The sequence below is a fragment of the Akebia trifoliata genome, chromosome 8 (assembly GCF_017979445.1).
Source record: "Akebia trifoliata isolate Shusen 1 chromosome 8, ASM1797944v1, whole genome shotgun sequence".
Lineage (NCBI taxonomy): Eukaryota > Viridiplantae > Streptophyta > Magnoliopsida > Ranunculales > Lardizabalaceae > Akebia > Akebia trifoliata.
The window spans coordinates 30,553,042-30,565,293 of NC_141382.1; the positions used below are offsets into that span (position 1 = coordinate 30,553,042).

Sequence of the window (12,252 nt, forward strand, 5' to 3'; positions counted from 1 at the left end):
ATTAGATCCGGAACGAAAATTTAGGCGAAATAGAGTATTCATTTGTCAGTTTTGGAGTCCGGATGATCAAGTTATCATCGATCGAAACAATTGACAAAATACCGAATTCGTCCCACATTTTATTTAAATAATAATTTTAATTTTTTTTATATGTCATCTTCCCCAACGCGTCCATACGGCCGAGACATATAAAAAAAAAACAAATTTTTTTTTTCTCTTCGATCTTCCATCTCAAATCTCTCACAAACGGCTCGTCGTCGACGATCGACGCAGAAGGGAGAAATGTCCGCAGCTTCGACATCTACAAAACCCACCCAACCTTTTTTCGTTTCACTTTCTATTTCACCCGATATCGTCAAAACTCAGCCATATTTGGATACGGAAATTTCGAAACTTTGACTTCGGATTTCGTCCGTTTCGGGGTCAAACCGTCTTCCAACGCAGAAGGGAGAAACGTCTGCAGCCTCATTCTCTACACAACCCAATCAAATTCCTTCCGTTTTCTCGTCTTTTTCACCCCGTATAGTCAAAAATCAGCCATATTTTTATACGGAGATTTCGTAACTTTGACCTCGGTTTTCATCGATTTCGAGGTCAAACCGTCTTTCGCCGTAGAAGGGAGAAGAGACGAGCACATCGAGATCTTCGAAACCACCAAGCCAGTTTCGAAAATCAGCCGCTTCGAAGTTCGGTCCGTCTCGATTTCTGCGTCGTTCGCCTCGATTTCCGCGCACGTACTTCAATTCCGTCGCCTAGTGATTGTAAGGAACTCTCAATTTCTATTAGTAATCTAGATTGTGAAAATTGCATTTAGGATTTTATCGAAAAATTTGGATGTATTTTTAAAATATATAATTATTTTGTTATTTCAAAAATTCACGCCAGAAATTGCATGTTTGATATGTTTAATTGTATTTTTAATAAATTATACGTCGGTAGGGTATTTTAACGGGTTATTGCCATAAATTGGGTCTTGTGCACTGCTCGGACCCCGTTTTGATATGAAATTTGTATATTTTTTTAATATTATTGATAGAAATAAATTCTATAGTTGAAAAATGTGATTTAATATTCAATGAACTCATATTGAGTTGATGAATATCAGAAAATGGATATTTTATGAAGAGATTGAAAACTGTAAAAGTCGAAAAAAGGGAAAAAGGGTATGAAACGGTAAAATGTCAGTCACACCCGAGGGGTGATGTCTGCATTTTACGTTGTTGTGTTGTATGCAGGTTGGTGAACGGATATCCAGGGATAATGTTACTGGTTGCATGTTTATTTACTTTCTGTTAGCGCGAGGCGCTCTGTTATGTTATTTATTTTAGGCCGGGTGGCCACACTTACATGGTAGGAAACTGGATATCTATTCTCAACCTTGTATTGTTAATTTATCTTTTGTTTTCAAATGAAAATAATATATATAAGTAGCTATTTTGTGAGCTGTTAAAGAGTTTGTGAATGCCTGAAGGGATAGTGCATCATATCATCCGGAGTGGTGTACTATCCTGGGATGTACGGTAGGGACCACCAAACTCATACGTGGTATGAGACGCGTATGAGAGTGGAGTCACAATTGGAATTCGGGTTTATTCCTCTCTATCTTTACCAGTGAATTTGTAATGTAAATGTGGTCGTATACGAATGGTTTGTATCTTTGGAAATCACATGTACGCCTGATAGGCATAGACGAAGATGATTAGTCAGTGATCACTAACAATCTATAGTAGTCGAACGTTCTGACACATCGAAAAGAGACCCATTGCTTACGGTCACGTCAAACGGCCAGCCTGAGCTGGATAAATGGTCAACCAAGTGTGGTAAGTGCAGCGACCGGCCACAAAATCAGGAACTAAAAGCCAGAGAGAAATTGTAACATCATGTCCCGACTGGGAGCGATCCAGTCGTGAATCCCAACACTCTAATTCCAATACTCCACCATTGTGTATTATGTATTTGTTGCTTATTTTGATATATAAAATGAAATGCATGTTTAATGTTTCCATTTGATCAATTAGATTTGTATAAAAAGAGAATGTTATAGTGAGTAATGCTGATTGATGTGATGTCAGTTTTAAAATGTTTAGTTGCTCATCCCTGGCTATATGTACCAGTTAATCGTAGTTTATTCTGTAAAATTTTGTTTACTTTAAAATGATTCAGTATGTTTATTCGTTCATGTTAGGAGAGGTTATTGGCAGAAATTGTTGCTTCCTTACTGGGTAACCATTGTTACTCACCATTTCCTTCTCTATTTTTTTTAGTTTCAGATCTGAAGCTTGGCGAAACAAGTGTAGAAAACGAATGAGGATCATCTGGTTGGTCAGATAGACAACTAGAGTCCGTCACCTGGTAAGTACTAGGACTATACCCCCTAGTGGTGTCAGTTTCTCCAAGTAGTCTTATGGATTTGTCTTGAGTGTTAGGAATTCTGTTAGAGTGAGGAATTTTGTATAATCCTGTATATAATTTTTCTTCTTCCGCACTCTGATCTATCGAACATTATTAGACGTATATAGGCTTCCGTTAGTATTATATTTTGTTTGTTATATGCAGGATTGTATGTCGTTTATCAGGTGCAGGTTGAATCGCCTTGGAATGCTAACATAAACAGAGGAGACCATGCCGAAATTTTGAAGTGCCACCTCGTACCTTGAAATCTGACATGGGGATTTGTGTTAGTGTTCGACGGGGCGCCACACAGGTTTAAGCTCACGTCAACGTTGTGAAACTGTATAGACTGACTCACTCGATCTAAATATTTAAAGTGAAAAAGGTAATAACAATGTCAAGGTCGCGACAATAGCTTCTAACTGATCTATGACTCGTCCATGGACATCCATCTCACGGATCTGAGGAGTTAAATAATTAAGAACATCGGTCTGAAAAATAAATTGGTATGTTAGATATATATTTTTATTTAAAAAAATCAAATGATTAAAACAAATATTATAATTTACCACATTATAACATCTTTCTTTATATAATGCACACAAGTCATCCATATAACCACAAGGCATATATCGCAACTCAAAAAAATACAGTATTGGATTATGCATCTAAGGACAACTATATCATCTTTGAAACTCTTCGAATAGCCATTCAACTATATTTTTTTTTTAAATTACAATGTAAATTGTAACATAATTAACATAATTGACATAATTGAACTTTAGTTTTTAAAATTACCTTGTAAGTTTTGACATAATTGATTATATACGTGAAATCTAACAAATCTTTCTTCCCAATCTATTATTACTGTAATACGTATTGCTCCTCTTCTCCCTATTGTAGCCCATCATTGGATAGGACCTGGGATAAGTTGTTGTAAACTAAATTATCGCATACATTGATCCGTTGGATGATAAAATACAATGTGTAAAAATACTATACATGATCGGTGCAGGCTCAAATTACAGGCTATACATATAATCTCTATATCTTCATCTATAATATGAAGATATGAGGTCTATATAACCTAAAAAAGAATAAATAAATAAATAAGAATAAATATCATAATAGTAGTCTAATTAAACATATAAATTAAAAGTATTTATATTTACCATAGAGGGAAGAAGAAAATCCAATTTAGTTTGATATGGTAATACACTATGATGCGGATTACCAATATATGGCCTATTATGCGTCATCCATCTACATGCTTGAGGGAATGGAAAATTATCACTCTTAAGTATGAACTTACCTATTGGTAATCATTCGTATGCCCATACTTGTAATAATGGTGTACATTTAATAAGTCTTGATGGTCGTTTCCCTTCATTTCTTATAAATTTACTAAGAAAATAATACAAAAATGCAAGAACAGTTGCATCCCAAGCATAACATGACATAATAGATAGATCTCTAAATAAATTAAGTAAATTATTATCAACAGTACTACCTGATCATTTAAAAATAATGTGGTTTTACATAATGCCAATAGATATGCACAAATATATTGATATACTTGAAATAAAGTAAAATATTAATAAATTTATATATATATATATATATATATATATATATATATATATATATATATATATATTATATATATATATATATATATATATATATATATATATATATATAAATTATATTATTATATTAGTAAAATATATTGATATTTTTATAATAATAAAAAAATTAAAATTTATCTTATTTATAGACATCTATCTATCTGGCAATCTCTTAAATGTATCACGTAGCCATGTAAGTCTAATAGAACTATAAGGAGAACTTCCATCAACAATAGGTAGAATTCTAAGATATTCATAGATAAGATTGGGATATTCTTTTCTCATCGTACGTGACACAACAATAAAGTACTCGTTGGTCTTCAGTTATAGACAATGGAAAGTGTCCTCTAATGTAATGGTCATTTCTCCAAATGGAAGGTGAAACAAAATCTCTCAGCTAATGTATAGTAAATGTATGAATCATGATGTATCCACCAAATGCACTAGTAATGTTCAAAACTAACAGTAGCAGAAATGGACTCTCGTAGACCACTAATGTCCCAATCTTTAAAAACTTACGAATGATATAGCAACTCATAAATGATAATTGTAGTCAATCTGCATAATTATAAAATTAATTATTAAATAATTATATAATTCTAATCAATTAACATTGTTAATTTTTAAAATAAAAATTCTAACTTGTCCTATCCAAATATCACTCGATATATAACCTTGTTGATCGGTTATAACATCTATAGTTGGACCTTCAAGAATACTCCCATCATTAGTTTTCATCTATTTTACTTATTAACTCTACCGATTGGTTATAACAACATCGTGATCGTGATCTTAATGTAATATAATCAATTTTAATAAATGATATAGTCAAACGAGATTTTGATCTTAAAGGGCTGATTTTGATTCTTTTTGATAAATTCAAAAAAAAAAAAAATTTTAATAGGTTTTTTTTATAATTTCCCCTTTTTAAAACTTGGTGTCTAATTAGGGGAATTTTTTTTTTAAACGTGTTGAATTGGCAAAAATAGCCTTGTCAAGCATGTTAACGTTGGGTAACTATTATTTATTGCTTTAACCAGAAAGGTTTTAGGTAATAATAATATAATAAGATCATAGATTGAATCAAAGATTTGACTTTTAACTTTGGATTATGTGAGAAGTTAAGATTAATGATTTTTTTCTTAATGCTCTTATGCTTCTCGAAAAGAAATGATTGATATGATCAAAGGGTTACATACATGCTTAAATCTTTGAAATTATTAGACACATATTAAAAGTATGTTGATCTTACTAAAGTACACTTTAATAGACAATAATTTTAGGTTTCAAAGAATTGAAGTTTTACAATGGTGGACCCACATGAAAAACAACTTGATAACTTGGACTTATGAAGAATTAGCTTGATTGGTGATATTTCTATTCGTTAAATGAGTAATATATTGTCATTCGACTCGATCATTTCTAGTTAAATAAATAACATGGTTAGAAATTATCAGTTGATCTGAATTTTCTAAATCTTAAGATTTACATAAACATCCAAGACTTATATATATATAGGAATTAAATTATTTCATTAAAATCATATCATTCAAATTCATAAATATAGGATTTTAATAACATTGATCTTGTGTCGGCAACATATATACCTATCTAATCCCCAAATGAAATTTTAGAATGACCTCTATTTGAGATAAGGTTTTAAAGATAATATTGGTCAAAAGCTAAATAATTAGTAGTTCTGATGCCACTACTGATCAGCTTCTTCATCATCTTATTAGCCCCTAAGTGTGGTTAGCTACATAAATTTCATTTCAGCAAATTGAATCTAGAATCACACTTTCATTTCAACAAACTGATCTTGATCACGATCTTCAAATTAAATTAAATAATTACTTGGATCAATCAGTAGGAAAACAAGACTTGAGGAAGAAGAGGGAATCAAAATAAATGTTGATAGAAAAGGAAGTAAGTCGAATTCAGAAATAAGAGAGAAGAAGAGGAAAGGGGGTGTTGTGAGTATTTCGACCGAAATTAAAGTTGACTCTTTTCCAAAAAAAATCGGTCAAAAGTTTGAAATTAAAAAAAAGAGCAAAAAATAGCCTTTAAAGGGTTGAAAGTTTTTTTTTTTTTTTTTTAATTTTAATATATATATTTTTTTAAAATGACACCACAATTGTTGACTTTTTTTATAAAAAAATTTAATAAATTTTTTTTTTTGGCCTTTTAAGGATCAAAATTTTTAATTTTTTCATTAAAAAAATTAGTCCTTAAAGAGCCAATTTTGGTTCCTTTAATAAATTTTAAAAAAGTGTTACTTTTTTAAAAAATATTTTTTAGTAGGTTTTTATTTATTTATAATTTTCCCATTAAATTATATTTGCTGAAAGTTGTCAGTTGCAAATGCAATTTACTAAATTGAGGGTACAATGTACTATGTTGTATCTAACTATATTTATTAATGCTATAGTTTTGATAACCTTTTGTTTCAAATTTATTCATTTTGAAATATAGAGATTTATCGACAAATTGAATTGTTGAATTTTTATTACAAAAACTCATTGGAGTTCCGGTAATTTGTGATGTCCCGCCAAATGCTAACACAAATCCCAAGGTCGCCTCGAGGCACTAGGTGACACCTCGAAATTTCGGCATGGTTTCCTCTGTTTATGTTAGTGTTTCACGGAACTCAAACCTAATAAACCAGATCTAAACAATCCTGTATAAAGCAACATATTCACCATGAATAAGAAACGGAAGATGAAAAAATTTATGAACAACATAAAACGAGGTCAAAGCTGCGCAAAAAGGAATAAAGGAATACAAGATTATTAAATTTTCCTCACTCTAACATAGACCTAGTACTCGGCCCCAAAAACATAGACCTCTCCTAGGACGAACAGACTCCTAGTAGAAGTAATCATGATGCTCATTGGATAACGGACTCTAGTTGATCTGACAGACCAGATGTTCCTCGGCTAATGGCTCAACACCCGCTTCACCAATTGTAGGCTCTGCAACTAAAAAAAATATGGAAGGAAAGGGTGAGTAACAATGGTTACTCAGTAGGTGCACAAATAATTCCTACTAATAACCTAACCTAACGTGATCGAATAATCATATTGCATCATTTCAAAACATGCAAGTTTTACAATTGAAATTACTATTAACTGGTACATATAGCTAGGGATGAACAATTAAACAGTTTAAAAATTACACATAGCATCAATCATCCATACTCATTATATATTTTCCATTTATGCAAATACAGTTGACAACATTGAAATAGTTGACATGCTTTTCAGTTTATAATTTGAAATATAACACAGATACATAGTATAAGTGGTGGAGTAATGGAATTTGAGCGTTGGAATTCACGACTGGATCGCTCCCAGTCGAGACATGATGTTACAACGTAAATCTGACTTTTAATTCCTGATTTTGTGGCTGGTCGCTGCACTTACCACACTGGTGACCATTTATCCGGTTCAGGCAAGCCGTTTGATGTGACCGTAAGCAATGGGTCTCTTTTCAATGTGTCAGAACGTTTGACTACTATTAGATTGTTAGTGTTATTTCAGGCGTGCATGTGATTCTCAAAATAACACTTCACTCGTATACGATCACCTTTACAATACACGTTCACTAGTAAAGATAGGAAATGAATGAACCCAGACTCTAGTTGTGACTCCACTTTCATACGCATCTCATACTACATATGAGCTTGGTGGTCCCTACCGTACATCCCAGGACAGTGCACCCCTCCAGATGATGTGACGCACTATCCCTTCAGGCATTCACAAACCTTTTAACATCTAACAAAATAGCTATGTATATATATATATATATATAATATATATATATATATATATATATATATATATATATGTATATGATTTTTCATTTAAAACAAAAGAGAAATCAACAAAACAGGGTTGAGAATGGATATCTAGTTTCTACCATGCAACTATGACCTCCCAGCCTAAAATAAATAACAGTACTCAGCGCACGCGCTAACATAATCTTAAATAAACATGCAACCCTTTTATTAATAACTTGGATATCCTTTCACCAACCTACAAACAACATACAATGTAAAATACAGACATCACCCCTCGGGTGTGATTATGACATTTTACTGTTTATTCCCTTTTTCATTCTCTCGACATTCTCATTTTTCGTCTTTTCAAGTCAAACCATTCATTTCCAATCTTTTATAGTCATTTTCGGTCTTTCCATTGGAAACCATCAAGGTTTATTCAAAACGAGGTCCCGACGATGCATGGGACCAAATTTGTTAAAAATAATGAAAGCTAGTAAAAATTTGGCTAAGTGTCGGAAACTCAATTTTTTAAAGTTCTCGAAATTGAAAATGGGTTTTTGAAAATGAAAGTCTCGATCACGAGATTCGACACCATATAATTTTTTGTAATCTAATTCAAAGTAATACAAAAGTTATTACATTTTAAAAATTTGTCGAAAACGTTAAAATATACGTTTTGTTCTTTAAACCAAAATTTGGATTTTGATTCTTTGAGATTCGGATCTCGAAACCATTTCCATTGTTCTGAAATGGGGGGTAAAACCTTAATTTCATTATAGAACTTAAAGTAAATGGAAAGTAAAAAAGGGTTGAAAGTCATGTGCAAGTCATAAGGATCACAGTCCAAGAGTCAGAGTCTGATTTTGACTCAAAATATACTGTCGGCGGTAGAAGGGTGTTCTGTCGGTAGAACTGACGGTTCCTATCGACAGAAGATAATTTTCGACGGTAGAAGCTTCATTTTGTTGGTGGAATCGACAGAATGGTCATCGATGGGTGTCGGTGGGACCGACGATCCTACAGACAACATTGAATTTCTCGCAAATTTTTGGGTTTTTCGATCCATTCTTTGGATCTTTGTTCCGTTCTTCAAACCCTTCAACCCACCCACGAATTCAACACTTAAAATTCATAAAACAATGTCCAATCTCTAATCCTAATCATGGATTGAGTGTTTAATAAATATTTCTACGATTTACAAACAACTAACAAGTTTTGTAAAACCTAAATGCACATTTCGAAATCTAAATTACCAATAGGAATTGAAAGTCCCTTACTTGCTTTGTGGACGCCGAAAGTAATGAACTCGTACAATAATCAAGGTTGGTGGAAAAAGAATCGCTGTTGGGTTGAATTTGGTGCAAAGTGAGCGAGGGTTTGCAATTCCTTCGACGACAACACTCTCCTTTACTTCTACACTAGAAGACGAGTGTTTACTAACAAGTTGAAGCTCCGAGTTTGATGATAACCTAATTTGCTTGCTGATTTTTAATGGAGGGTGAGGAAAACGAATGTGAATGGGTTAACAAATAAGATGAGGTTGTAGCTATCATCGTTGCCAACAATTTTGTCTTCTTCGTCGGGTTTCAATGATCATTCCTTCTCAACGAATCTTGAGGTGAAGAGAGGAGAACCCTAGGTTGAGAAAAGAGTTGATGTGTGGGTTCTTTAGAGAAGAGGGAAATAAATAGGAAAGAAATAAACTTTGCTTTCTTTTATAAGAAGTTGAGGGCATACTTGTAATTTTCCCATCATTTCTAGTTTCGATCTTAACTTAACTATCCGAACTCGAAAAATGACAAACATGTATACCATTTTGAATAATTTTTCATTGCAGTCCTGATGGTGTGCTTGAATCTTCCTGATTCTTTCTTTAACAAAATTTTTTTATTTTTGATCTTGTTCAACATGAAATTCGAGGATTGATTAACTTTTCCACCCGAACTTGAACTCAAACTTGCTTACAGGCTAAAGTATATATTACAATCATTACGAAACTAATGGCGAAGTCAATTTTCAACAAAAATAAACATAGCATGATCCGGATACTTTACTCTAAGTTATCTTTTCAGAATATTTCTCGAATTAACACTATCTGATATCTTCGAGATACGAGTTACAAAACACGGGGTGTTACACAATTCCAAAGGAACTTTACTTTTATGAAGTTTGTCACCCACCAAACCACATTTTATCAAGTTTGTTACCCGACAAACCTTGGAGTGAGATCCACATCATAAAATTCAAATTGATGGCTTTAAGTTTAAGAGTCTGGCTCTCTCACGCTCGTTCGTGGGAAAGAACCATGCGAATGACCTCATCAACTATTAGAGTGCAACTACACATCTTGAGATTCTCTACCACATCATCCACATTGCCACATCAGAATTATTTTCCTATGCACTTAAAACTAAAGAAAAAAAATCAAATCAATTTTGGATTTTCCTCTTCCAAAATCCTAGAAACAACAACCCTAACCTTTCTTCTCTATCGCGATGCACTTCGATCAATCTCTAACAAAATCATAGATGAAGATCGTCAGGTTCTCTAGTGACCATAAGGTTTCCTCTCTATAATACCCCAAGTTTTTCATTCGTATATTGAGGAAATGAAATAGTGAAATTTGGAGCAAATATTAAAATTAGGACTTAGAGTAAAATACTAAGATTTTCTTATGTTCATTTTTAACAAAAACTAACTTTTCCATTGAATTCAAAATGGCCAAAAACATAAGTTAGCCTATAAGCATACTCAAATACAAGTTTGGATAGAAAAGTTATGAAATCCTCGAATTTTGTGTCGAGTAGTACCTAAAAAAATAAATATTTATTAGAGAGAGAATTAGTAAAATTTGATCATACCATTAGGTCCACAATGAAAAATTATTCAGAATGTAGTATTCATTTGTCATTTTTCGAGCTCGAAAAGTCAAGTTATTGCCAAAAATATAAACAAATATAAAATACCAAAATACCCCTCCAACCCTTTTTATAAAAGAATAAACTTATTCTTTTATTTCATTTCATTTATTCTCTAAAGAACTAAATCCTTAGCTGACTCTAACCAAAGGGTTTCAACCTCTTCTCTTCTAGATTCGTCGCAATCAAGTCATCATTGAACTTCGTCATAGAAGAAAAAGTTACTAGCGTCGACGAACTCTATGTTTTTGCCCTCCTTGATCATAGTTTCCCTTTTTCTTTTTTCATTTCTCACCAAAAACTAGTAGAAGGCAGACTCGTCCTCTATCGTAGAAGGAAAGTGATCGTCATCAACAAGATCTTCACAAAATCATCATTTTTTTGCACCCAAGTCCATACAACCTCAATTTTTGTGCTATCAATCTTGATTTCCATGCTAGTTCATCATTTTCGACAATCATGAACATTGGTAAGGGATTCTCAATTCTTATTGGTAATCATAGATTGTGAAAATTACATTTAGGATTTTATCGAAACTTGTGATGTGTTTCAAAACATAGATTCTTTTCAGTTATTTCAAATTCATGAAAATTGTATGTATTTGATGCTTTTAATTGAGTTTTAAAAAATTTCTACGTGGGTGGGATGGTGTGTCGAAGAATCGATGAAAGACCCAAAAATCGAAAGTAAAAATCAATTTTCGTGCATTGTTCAATGCTGGGGGCAATAGCTGGTAGTGCCACTTTTACTTGCTGCCATACCTCATTTTGACAGTTTTGGTTCCATGAAACTGTTCAGACCATGTTTTGACCAAATTTTCATAAATTTTCAATATAAATGATAAAAATAAATTTTAAAAATTGAAAAATGATTTGATATTGAATGAAATTGGATTGGATTGACAAACATTGAGAAAATGAATTTGTTCAAAAAATTGAAAAGTACAAATATCGAAAAAAAGAAAAAAGGAACGAAACGGTAAAATGTCAGAATCACACCCAAGGGGTGATGTTTGCATTTTACATTGTTATATTGTGTATGGGTTGATGAACGAATATCCAAGGTTAAATTATTTTGATTGCACATTTATTTCTTTTCTGTAGCGCAAGACATAGTTTTATTTTCGTACTGTTATTTATTTTAGGCCGGTGGACCACTATTGCTTGGTAGAAAACTGGATATCTATTCTCAACTTTGTAATGTTAATTTTTATTTTATTTTCAAGAAAAAAAAATGATATATGTATATGTAGCTATTTGGTGAGCTTTTAAAGAGCTTGTGAATACTTGAAGGGATAGTTTGTCATATCATTAAGAGTGATGTACTATCTTGGGATATACGGTAGGGACAACCAAGCTCATATGAGATATGGGATATGTATGAGAGTAGAGTCACAACTGTAATCTAGATTTATTCATTTCTATCTTTACTAGTGAATTTGTAATGTAAATGTGATCGTATACGAATGAGGATATATAATGGGAATCACATGCACGCCAAATAGGTATAAACAAATATGATTGGTCAGTGATCA

The 12,252-nt window shown here is 32.4% G+C and overlaps 1 long non-coding RNA gene across 1 annotated transcript; it reads left to right on the plus strand.

The window, feature by feature from the left end:
* The first annotated feature begins 249 nt into the window (after positions 1-249).
* Positions 250-2,514, plus strand: LOC147396503 (uncharacterized). Its single transcript, XR_015181144.1, has 2 exons — positions 250-761; positions 2,265-2,514. It is a non-coding gene; the product is annotated as an uncharacterized LOC147396503 (long non-coding RNA).
* Positions 2,515-12,252: the final 9,738 nt, after the last annotated feature.